Source organism: Erinaceus europaeus, chromosome 1 (genome assembly GCF_950295315.1).
Source record: "Erinaceus europaeus chromosome 1, mEriEur2.1, whole genome shotgun sequence".
NCBI lineage: Eukaryota > Metazoa > Chordata > Mammalia > Eulipotyphla > Erinaceidae > Erinaceus > Erinaceus europaeus.
In genome coordinates, this window is record NC_080162.1 from 68992585 (window position 1) to 69005329 (window position 12745).

A 12745-nucleotide genomic window follows, 5' to 3' on the forward strand; every position below is an offset into this window, starting at 1 on the left:
AAAACTCAGATGGCAAACAAAGATTTACTATAACTGTTTCCCTTTACCTCTGTCTCTCCAAATACTCCAGTTTGCCTCTGTAGGGTCAACATGACTTAGCCACTTTCTGTTGTTTAACTTATTATAGGCCATACACAAGTGTGTCTTCTATTGAGTGTTGCATGCATTATATTGACTGTGTTAACTAAATTTTATTTAAGTGTTTTGTTTTTTTTTTTGATGGGCACTAATTTAGGTACTTCATCTTTGCTTTTTCAGTCACTATTTTCTACCAGTCATGGTCTGAGGTTGGTAATGGAATAACCTGATTGTGCAATCAGGTATCTCCTATAAACCCTGTGAATCCACTCTTGCTCTAAAATTAAAATAAAAAGTGTTTTGTTATAATATGAAGGGAAGGCAAAAACATCTTCCAGGATATTGTTTATGTGGAATTTTTCATTCTAATGAGGAATTGAAAAAAAGCAGCAGGCAGGCTAGAGAGAGCATATACTGGTTATGCAAAGAGAAAAAGCAGCAGGTAAACTTCCTGAACTAAAGAGAAACAACGCAGAATTTTCTGTGATAATTTAGGCTTTGCGGAAAAGAGTGAATATCCATTTTTTAATTTTTCCTCCAGGGAAAGCAGATGTCTACATGCATATCTAAGAGACTGCTCCATTGTGAAAATCAGTAGATCAAACTTTTTTTTTTAAAGATTTTATCTATTAATGAGAAAGACAGGCACAGAGAGAAAGAACCAGACATCACTCTGGTACATGTGCTGCTAGGGATCAAACTCTGCACCTCAGGCTTGAGAGTCCTGTTCTTTATCCACTGTGCTGCCTCCTGGACCACTCAAACTTCTTTTTTTTTGAAAGTACTGAGTAGATGGCTACATATTCTTCAAAGGCCAGAGATTATTTCACTAAGATCATAACCACAGATTATTAAGAGACAGAGAGGGGCACGGGGTGGTACCACAGTGGGTTAAGCGCACATGGATCCTGGTTTGAGCCCCCGGCTGCCCACCTGCAGGAGGGTCACTTCACAGGTGGTGAAGCAGGTCTGCAAGTGTCTATCTTTGTCTTCCCCTCCTTTCTCTACTTCTCTTTGTCCTATCAAACAACATTAATACTAACAGCAATGATAAACAACAAGGGCAACAAAAGGGAAAAAATAGCCTCCAGGAGCAGTGGATTTGTAGCATAGGCAGGGAGCCCCAGCGATAACTCTTATGGCAAAAAAAAAAAAAAAGACAAAGAAAGACTTAATAAGAATGTTTTAGTGGAACAGTTGGTAACAGCTGAATAAGATCTGTATGTTATATTAAAAATATTTCATTAGTGATAACATCCTGGTCTTGGTAATTGTACAGTGATTATGTAAGTTAATGCCTGACTTAGGAAATGTAGAATAAAATCTGTGAAAGCATGCTATTGGGGCCGGGTGGTAGCGCCTCGGGTTAAGTGCAAGGACTGGCATAAGGATCCCGGTTTGAGCCCCTGGCTCCCCACCTTCAGGGGGGTCGGTCGCTTCACAGGCGGGGAAGCAGTTTTGCAGGTGTCTATCTTTCTCTCCCTCTCTCTGTCTTCCCTTCCTTTCTCCATTTTGTCGGGCTAGCTTCGCAGGCGGGAGAGAGAGACGACCAGGGACTCATGGCTGAGTGGTACGCAGTTCAGTCTTTATTCATGTGAAACACAGCGCAATCTAAGCTATCTCTAATCACAATCTTGTCCTTATATATCCTGAGGCAGAAGAGTCAGATCCAAAGAGGATGTACGTAGGATAGGGGGTGGGGAGAAGGAAAAAGCATACAAAACAGTGAGGATTAAAACAATGTCCTGGAGGCAGGGTGGTGCTTAGTTAACAGTGGTTATGTAAATAGAATAAAGTGTTAAGCAGGGGGGATTAAACTAATGAAACAGAAGGGGTCTTAGAAGCAGAATTTAGAAGCATACCAACACCATTTCTCTCTGTCCTATCCAACAACGACAGCAATAACAACAGTAACAACAATGACAATAAACAGGGACAACAAAAGGAAAAAAATGGCCTCTGGAGCAGTGGGTTCGTAGTGCAGGCACCGAACCCCAGCAATAACCCTAGAGGCAAAAAAAAAAGTGGGGCCAGGTGGTGGCGCACCTGGTTGAGCGTACATGTTACAGTGCACAAGGCCCTAGGTTCAAGCCCCCTGTCCCCACCTGCAGGGGAAAAGCTTTGCGAGTGGTGAAGCAGGGCTGCAGGTGTCTCTTTGTCTCTCCCTCTCTACTATCCCCTCCCCATTTTGATTTCTGGCTGTCTCTATCCAATAAATAAATAAAGATAATTAAAAAAACAGCATGCTATTTAGAGCCGGGCGATGGCATATCTGGTTAAGCGAACACATTACTAAATTCAAGAAGCCGAGTTCAAGCCCCCACACCCCACCTGCGGGGGGTAGGGGGGAGGATAAGGGCTTCATAAGCTGTGAAGCACATCTGAAGGTGCCTTTCTTTCTCCTCTTTATCTCTCCCTTCCCTAACAATGTCTCTTTGTCCTATTAACAAAAAAAGAAAGAAAAAGAAAAAAAAAAGGTGCTATTGACACAACCTACTTTCAAATGTTAAAGAATAGAGAGAGGAAAAGATTAATAAAGCAAGCAGAGCAAAATGTTAATATTTGAGAATCAGAGTAAAAATTGTATGGGAAAATTAATACTATGTTTCTGAAGTCAGATACTAAAGACAAATGGAAAATAAAACATGAGCTTGGAAAATGGAATAAAATTATTTTTATTTTGTATTATTTAATTTATTTAAAATTTTATTATCTTTAATTTTTTATCTGTATTTATTGGATAGAGACAGCCAGAAATTGAAAGGGGGCGAGAGAGAGGGAGAGAGATAGAGAGACACCTGTAGCACTGCTTCAACACTTGTGAGGCTTTCCCCCTGCAGTTAGAGACTGGGGGCTTGAACCTAGGTCCTTGTACTTTGTAGCATGTGTGTTCAGTCAGGTGCACCACCACTTGCACCATGAAGATAATTGTTTTTTGGGGTTTTTTTTTGTACACAGTACAGAAAACAGAGTGTACTGATCTGGGAAACAAATATTGCTCATTGATCTTGCATAAGGGGTCTGGCTAGTCTTTAAAATGTACTGGTTGTGAATTTTACCCAGAAAGCCCCCTTTTCCAGAAGCACCAACATCCACATTTTCCCGTAATTTTCCTTTCTCTCCACTGCTTTGGAAAGCATCAGATTAAAATTGCAAATGCCATCTAGTGACTTCTCAGGCTGGTTTTGGGCTGAGTGTATTACTCATCAAGAAAAGTCTTTTCATTATTGTTCACTGGCACACAGCCAGCTCCTACTTTCAGACTTTTCTTTCTTTTTCTCATTATTTTATAATTTGTTTTTATTACTTTGCCTTTCACATTTCAAGTTCCTTGTAGCAAAATAAATAAAACCATTGGTAACAGCATTTCTCAGGAGTTATCTCATAGCAAGATGAATGAGAAAAAAAATTTTTTTTCCTTAGGAGGCAGAGCTTACAATGAACAATATATGGGACAGGGGTACAGTTCCATTATTCCTCTTCCACTTCTTCTCTTTCTTTTTCTTTTTTCTGTTTTTATTAGATAGGACAGATGAAAATGAGGGGGAGAGGAAAAAGGAGAGGGGGGAAGAGAGAGACCTGAAAATATCCTTTACCATTTGTGAAGCATCCCCCCCCACATGTGGGAAGCAGGGACTCAAGCCCAGGTCCTTGCATATAGTAATATGTGTGATTAAGCAGGTGCACCACCACCCGGCCCCATTCTTTACCATATCATTATCTAATAATCCTGGAACTTTTTCATTGATATAACCATCCTTTTAAAATTTATTTACTGGCTAGAGACAGCCAGAAATCTAAAGGGAAGAGAGAGAGAGAGGAAGAGAGACAGAGAGACACCTGCAGCACTGCTTCACCACTTGCAAAGCTTTCCCTCTGCAGATGAGAACAAGGGACTCAAACCTGGGTCCTTGTAAATTGTAATGTGTCATCTCAACCAGATGAGCCACCACCCACCCCCTCCCTTTCTCTCTTCCTCTCTCTCTCTCTCTCTCTCTCTCTCTCTCTCTCTTTTTTTTTACCAGAGCACTGCTCAGCTCTGGCTTTTGGTGGTGCAGGGGATTGAACCTAGGACTTTGGAGCCTCAGGCATGAGAGTCTCTTCACATAGCCATTATGCTATCTACCCTCAACCCCGATATAACCATCTTTTCTCATCTACTTTGTAGTCATTTTGAAAAACCTCAAGGGATCTGGGAGATGGCATGGTGGTAGACCTCTGGATTCCCAGGCATGAAGTCTTGAGTTTGATGTGAGGTACCACATATGCCAGAAGTTATGCTTGGCCACTTCCCTTCTTTCTCTCTCTCTCTCAAAAGTAAATAAACAAACAAACAAATAAATAAATTTTAAAGAAAAAACTCCATGGACCGGGTGGTGGTGCACCTGGTTGAGCGCACATGTGACAATGCGCAAGGACCTGGGTTCAAGCCCCCAGCCCCCATATGCAGGAGGAAAGCTTTGCGAGTGGTGAGGTGAAGCATGTTGAGGTGGCAATCGTTGCGTTGGTTAGGTTGTGATCGGCGGATGCAATATTATTTGGTTTGGATTGGGAGAGGCATACAGGAAAGTGGGCCCTATCCAAGGGTTCCAGGACTGGGGGAAGTAGGGGCTCTATAGTGGAGATGTGAGGTTCCTGCTGTCTTAGGGTTCAAAAAGACAATCGATAGTTAATGTTATCATCACATTATTTGGTAATTGGGTTAACTTTGAAAAGTCCTTTTGTTATGGTTTGCTGTACAGTATCCAGTATCTTGTATATAGCTGTGCTATTGGATGCTTCTAATCTACTTGGTCTAGGCTTTTGAGAGAGTCCGCATATCAAATACACAGCCTATATATTAAAAAGATTCAGTTTGTGTTTTGAGAAACTTTGAGACATACAACTGATTTTCCCCCTCTCATATTAATTAACTACTGATTTATATGTTTACATTTTGCTAGGAGTGTACATAAACACCATTCCCAACACCAAAAGACTGTGACCCATCCCTCCCACCCACTCCCACCCCCCACTGGCCCAGGAAGCTGCATGTCTACCCCTCACCACGGGGTTTTTACTTTGCTGCCCTACTTACAATTTGATCAGGTCCTGCTTTTAGTTTCCCTTTCAGATCTTCTTACTCAACTTCTGTTGATGAGTGGGATCATCCCATACTCATCTTTATCTTTCTGACTTAGTTCACTTAACATAATTCCTTCTAGCTCTGTCCAAGATGGGTCAGAGAAGAAGGTTCATTGTTCTTGATAGCTGCATAGTATTCCATTGTGTATATATACCACAGCTTTCTCAGCCACTCATCTATTGTTGGACACCTGGGTTGCTTCCAGGTTTTAGCTATTATAAACTGTGCTGCTATGAACATAGGAGTACACAGCTCTTTTTGGTTGGGTGTTATGAGAATTATATTTTAATCCACCAAAGTATGAGTAATGCAGCTCAGCATACTTTACATGTGAATACATACTAACAAAAATGAACATGGGGGGGAGGTAGATGGCATAACGGTTATACAGAGACTCTGATGCCTGAGGTTCCAAAGTTTCAGGTTTAAGCCCCTGTACCACCATAAACCAGAGTTGAGCAGTGCTTTGGAAAAAAAAGTAAAGCAGTAGAGTTATTCAAGTGTGACAATGCAGAAGATATTGCTAGAAAATGATGAATATGAATATGGGAGTATGGCGGTAGCGCAGCAGGTTAGGTTCATGTGGCGCAAAGCACAAGGACAGATGTAAGGATCCCGGTTTGAGCCCCCGGCTCCTCACCTGCAGGGGGTTCGCTACACAGGCGGTGAAGCAGATCTGCAGGTGTCTATCTTTTTCTCCCCCTCTCTGTGTTCCCCTCCTCTCTTGATTTCTCTCTGTCCTATCTAATAACGACAACATCAATAACAACAACAATAAAAAAACTACAAGGGCAATAAAAGGGAATATAATTTTTTTTAAATGATGAATATATTTACTTATTTGTTTATATGCTGTAGAGAATGTAAGAAGTAAAATCTGAGAACTAGGGAGTCGGGCGGTAGCGCAGTAGGTTAAGCTCAAGTGGCACAAAGTACAAGGACCAACATAAGGATCCTAGTTTGAGCCCCTGGCTCCCCACCTGCAGGGGAGTCGCTTCACAAGTGGTGAAGCAGGTCTGCAGGTGTCCATATTTCTCTCTCCCTCTCTGTCTTCCCCTCCTCTCTCCATTTCTCTCTGTCCTGTCCAAGAACGACAGCAATAATAATTACAACAATAAAACAAGGGCAACAAAAGGGAATAAATAAATAGATATTTAAAAAATCTGAGAATAGGTAAATAACTATTGTTTGGATCTGAGAAGCCATTAGGACCATCTGTTATAGTCAGCAACATATCACATGGAAAGGAACTGGAATGACCAGTGCTTGCTGCTTTCTCATTTGTATATGTTTCCAACACTCTCCCCTTCTCTCTCTCTCTCTCTGTTGATTTCTCATCCTCACCACTGCAATGACTAAGGTCTGCATTTCTTTTTCCGATATTTTCTCTGGCCATCAGAACTAACAGTTCTATGAAAATGGAAAGCTGCAAGTGGTGAGGAAGTATGGCCTCCTGGAGCAGTCATTTCCCAAAGACTGAAAGTAGTATGATGTAATCTTAGGTACCAGCCAAGATTCCTAGATTTCTCCAATGCATGTGTTCTGCATAAGCTCTGATAGCTTCACAGTACAACTGGGGTTTAATAATCCATATTGGAAGCTTGCTTTCTTTCTATCCCTCCCCCTATCTTTTGGTGCCAGGGATTGAAGCCAGGGCCTCATACACGTGACACGTATGTTCTATTACTGACTTTTACCTCCCAGTGAAACTTTCTTGGCTGCAAGATCTTTATATCTGCCTTCTCTCCTGTATTATTTTCTATTCCCTGTTGTTATTTCTTAGGATTATCCTGAAAATAAACCACTTGCAGTCAACTAAATCTCATAGTCTGCTTTTGGTGTGTGTGTGTGTGTGTGTGTGTGTGTGTGTGTGTGTGTGTGTGTGTGTGTGTGTGTGTGAACTATTATACATAACCCACAAACTTTTTTTTAAAAAAGTGTTAAATATAATTTTTCTTATTATGTGTGACTTTTGGCTGAGACTTCAGCACAAGAGAACATGGATTTTAAATCCCCATATGTTTCATAGAAAGAAGCCAATTACATCTCTACAAGACTTACTAACACAGGCCCAAACTGGCACAGTGTTTGTCACTCACAATGTCTGTGTAAGGGAAAAGAAAGCAGAGAAGCAAAGACCGATCGGACAGAGAATTTATTTGAGGAGAGTTCATAAGCAGTCCTGTTTCATAATGTTTCTTTCTACCTTGGGAAAGTTAATACCTTATCAAAAAAAGAGGGATCATTTGTAGAAAGGAAGACCAGTATCTCATGTTCTGCAGGATGCTAGATGAGCTGCAGTAATGAAAACAATCTTTTTTTTAATTGAATAGAAGCAGCCAGAAATTCAGAGGGAAGGGGGTGATAAAGAGGAAGAGAAACAGAGAGACACCTGCAGTTCTGCTTCACCACTTGCAAAGCTTTCTCCCTGCAGCTGGGGACAAGGCTCAAACCTGGGTCCTTGAGCATTGTAACATGTGCATTCAACCAGGTGCACCACCTCCTAGCTCTGAAAACAATCTCTGTAGAGAATAATATGAAGAAGACCACAGGGCAATTTAATTAGTTTCCCCCAAGAGTTCAAGAGCTAAATGAACAAGCTGGAGTCGGGCAAGAGGTTGGCTGGAACAGCCTGTAATGGCTAGTTGGCTGGAATGTCCAGGACCTAGTGAACTCCTTGGAAGGTGACTAGTTTCAAGTCATTTCCAAAGGTTCTTATTTTATGGAGTAAGGGTTATGTCCAATATCTCCTCTGATCTGACACTGTTCCAAAGGGAAAATGCTGGGAAATTGTGCAGATGCAGTCACAGCCGCCATGTTGTCAATTCCCCTCTATAGTTGGAGTGCTTTGTTTACTCCTCCCCCTTCCCATTATCCTATGTGTGAGTGCCTTGTTTTCCAGCTAATCATATCCCGACTTTCTCCCGTTAAAGCCCTTCTTCCTTCCGTCTCTCTTGTCGGCTTTTCACCTTGGGACTGAAGGCTGCTGCAAGTAGAGGGAGGTGGCCACTTTTGCTAACTCCACATGGCCTGAACTGCTGTGCTCTCACTCAACTCTGAGGTGCAGCCAAATAAAGAATTGTGTTCCCTCTCTGCTCCGGATCTCCTGTCTCTCTCCTCCGCGTTGCAGCCCGACAGGAAAAGTTCTGGCAGTGAAGTATTAAATTAGGAAGGAAAGATGCAAGAAAACAAAGAACAAGCCTGCCCTTCTGCATGGCTGATTCTGGATCAGAGAGCAGCAGGAACTTGAAGAAACTTCGAATTGGGGGAAGAAGAAAAAAAAGAAAAAGGAAATTGTACTTTAAATTTTTTAAAATTTTATATTAGAATTTTGGGATAGAACAGTGGATAGATAGCGTAATGGTTATGCAAACAGTCTCTCATGCTTGAGGCTCCAAAGTCGCAGGTTCAATGCCCCGCACCACCATCAGCCACAGCTGATCAGTGCTTTGGTTAAAAAAAAAAGATAGATTGATATGATATGATATGCCAGGGTACCACCCACTCTGGTATATTTAATGCCAGAGCTCAAACTGGTTCTGAGCTCTACCAGTTGAGCTATCTCTCCAGCTTCAGAAAATTGCACTGGTATATTGGTTCACAGTTGATAAAAATCTGTAGTTTCGTGGCCTGAGAGGTGGCACAGTAGTAAAGCTTTGGACTCTCAAGCATGAGGTCCTGTGTTCGATCCCCGGCAGCACATATGCCAGAGTGATGTCTGGTTCTTTCTCTCTCCTATATTTCTCATAAATAAATAAAATCTTTTTTAAAAATCTGTAGTTTCTGTCTCAAGTATTGTTCAAAATAAGAAAGGAATGTTTGACAGAAAAATGTCTGAAGGCATAAGTGAAAGAAAATTGAAGCTGTCTCTTGAATATACCTATTAAACTCAGCATGTTCAAAATAGTTTACTTATAGTATAGAATTGGTAAAGCATAAACATTGTTTACACATATAATTGCCACAGTATATGAGGGGATGCTCTGATTTGATTAGAAATTGCAAGATATCTTCAAAGGTAAAAAGCAGACAGATTCGAGCACGGCTCCCCAATTGCAGGGGGTCGTTTCACAGGCGGTGAAGCAGGTCTGCAGGTGTCTATCTTTCTCTCCCCCTCTCTGTTTTCCCCTCCTCTCTCCATTTCTCTCTGTCCTGTCTAACAACAACAACATCAATAACAACAATAATAACTACAACAACAATAAAAAACTACACAGAGAACAAAAGGGAAAATAAATAAAATATATAAAAAAATAAAAAGCAAACAAATGTAAAGAAGAAAATAATCACAGCCTCTGAGACAGGTCTAACACTAGAGGACTGTTGAGATTTTTTTTAAAAAAATTTTTGTATTTATTTATTTTTCCTTTTGTTGCCCTTGTTGCTCTTTATTGTTACAGTTATTATTGTTGTTGTTATTGATGTCATCGTTGTTAGACAGGACAGAGAGAAATGGAGAGAGGAGGGTAAGACAGGGGGAAAGAAAGACACCTGAAGACCTGCTTCACAGCCTGTGAAGCGACTCCCCTGCAGGTGGGGAGAGGGGGGCTCAAACCGGGATCCTTACGCTGGTCCTTGTGCTTTGCACCACCTGTGCTTAACCCGCTCTGCTATCGCCTGACTCCCCGAGTGTTGGGATTTTACTATGCCCTGAAGCAGAAAGAAGCCTGTGGACAACTGCCTAGGAGTTTGAATTGGAGACCTGATGCATACACGCAAGTGCTGTGGCTTTTCCTTCTCTCACACTTGTGCCAGGCAGTGAGTTGAAGAGCTGTCAGGACCCATATCCTATCCTGCTTTGTTCTTTTCATCTTTCTGTGGTAACTTCTCTCCAGCCTTGATATCTATATCTTTTTCTCTCTCTCCTCTTCTCTGAAAATTTTTATTTATCTGACACTCTTCTTTTTTTTTAATTTTTTATATTTATTTTCCCTTTTGTTGCCATTGTTGCTTTTTATTGTTGTTGTTGTTACTGTTGTTGTTACTGATGTCGTTGTTAGATAGGACAGAGAGAAATAGGGGGAAGACAGGGAGAGAAAGATAGACACACCTGCAGAGCTGCTTCACCGCCTGTGAAGAGACCCCCCCTTCAGGTGGGGAGCCGGGGGCTTGTACTGGGATCCTTACACAGGTCCTTGTGCTTTGCGCCACGTGCACTTAACCCGCTGCACTACCGCCCAACTCCCATCTGACACTCTTCTTTATGGAGTTTTTAAAGTTCAGTCTCACTCTGAAATATTTATTTCAATTAGTGGAATTTCTAGCACCAAGTCAGAAATGATGGTAATGGCCAGGTAACCACACTATTTTCAAGTCAAGATGGCTGATAGTGGAAACCAGAAGCAGGCCGTGCTGGGTGTTCTGAGGAATTTCACATGCTCTGTCTGTGGAACTCCTGGGACTCTTTCCTGCTCTCACACCTAGGAGTCATAAAATGTAGGTTGGTTTGCCTCTTGGATTCTGAGAAAGCTTGTGAACACAATTAGCCCTCTTACTCTGAAAGGTGGCATTCTTCTACTTGTGCTGAGTTTTAAATTATTTATGGTGAATATTAGAGCATCTCAGTACCCAGGCAGGCTTCTCTATAAAAATGTATTCTATAGAAATAAACTCAGGAAAGCTCCAAGTAGACTAACTTCAGTTTTACACCTATGAATATTTTATTTCCCAGTAATTCATAATGGTCCTTGTGGAACTATTATCGTTAAGTAAATATGCACAGCCTGAAACCTCCCAAGATGTAATTGCCCATATTTTTCTTCTGGGTTACAAAAATATATGTGTATAATGGTCTACTCCTCACACTTTTTAAATTAAATAACTGTTTTTCCCATATTTCTCCTTTTCTTTTGTATTCATTCATAGTTCTGAGAAGAGTACCAAAATATTATACTGCCTTATAAGTATGGTAATACCTGACACTAAATTACCAATGAATGAATCTGTCTCAACTCAACATTTTTGTTTTACAAGGTATCTTATTTTCTTTTAATTTTTTATTTGCTTTCCCCCCCTTTTGTTGCCCTTGTTTTTTTTTAATTGTCGTTGTAGTTATTATTGTTGTTATTGATATCATTGTCATAGGACAGAGAGAAATGGAGACAGGAGGGGAAGACAGAGAGGGGGAGAGAAAGATAGACACCTGCAGACCTGCTTCACCGCCTGTGAAGTGAACCCCCTGCAGGTGGGGAGCTGGGGGCTTGAACTGGGATCCTCACGCTGGTCCTCATGTTTCACGCCACATTCGCTTAACATGCCATCCTACTGCCCAACCCCCAAGGTATCTTATTTTCTAAGTCGTGAAAAGAAATATTAGAAGAATTTCTGGGGGTTGAAGGAATAGCTCACTAGGTAAAGTGCTTGTGTTGCCATGAATGTGGCTCAGGTTCAAGAACCAGCACCACATGGGGGGTGCTGTGCACTGGGGGCAGCTCTGGTGCTGTGGTGTCTCTCCCTCTCTTTGTCTCTATTGAAACAAAAAAAAAGTGGTCAGCAACCACTGACCAGTGGCCCGACTTGTGTAAAAAAAAAAAAAAAAGGCAGGTACAATCCTTTTACAGTAAAGGCAGAATTAAAGGTGACGTAAGAAAGGAGAAATGTCCTTTGCAGAATTGTGACCCACGGTACAAAGTGGTAACTCAGGATCTGCAGATTAAAGCAAAAGCTTAGATGTTCATCAGACTCAGCTCTGAATATGGACTGTTTTACAGCCCAGAGATGAAAGGGGGTCTAAACAAGCATTTAATTTTTTTGTGGAATCTAAAGCACAGACAGAGGTTGAAGAGCAGAGCAAAATGGGGCTAAGGATGTAGGTATGAGTTGTCTCAAAAGAAGTCACTAAAAATGAACTGGAATGGCCCAATACCTGAATTCATCCATAGATTCTATACAATTAATAGACAATATTATTCAAAAGCTAGAATGTTTTTTTTGGCATAATAATTCATGAGGAGTGTGTGTGTGTTACTCTGAATACTGTTCTGTCAGTGGGGATGCAGAGGGAGAAAGAAAACAAGAATTTAAAAGATGTGGGTGTCTTGTACACAAGTTTTCATCTTCTGTTCTATGCAAACCTTGGATACTGCTCACTCTTGATTTCAGAGGAAAAGGCACATAGATGACAGTGCACACCCCAGAGCATTGTCAACGGCCTATGTTCTCCCCTCTTTATATATTTTTTTCCCATTTCCCTTTGTCCTTCCAGATGAAAGGGAAACACCCAGAGAACTTTATGTAGTCAGGAGGAAGTAGGTCAGGGAACTACTCAGAATAAGCACTCTGTCTTACTCTGCTCTAGAGTAAGAATCCAAGCTTCCAACATTGGCTTGCCCCTCCAATACTTGATTAAAATATCAAATCCAAAAGCAAAGAGGCAATTTTCACAAAATGTGCTATTACAAAACACAAATCAATATGGAGAGCCAGACCAATATTACTGGTGACAATATTACCTTGTTTCTAAAGACATCCAAGGAGAAAAGGAAAATGAGAATTTCATACCCAATGCAGAGGTCTCTCAGGGACTCATATCAGTTAAGAATA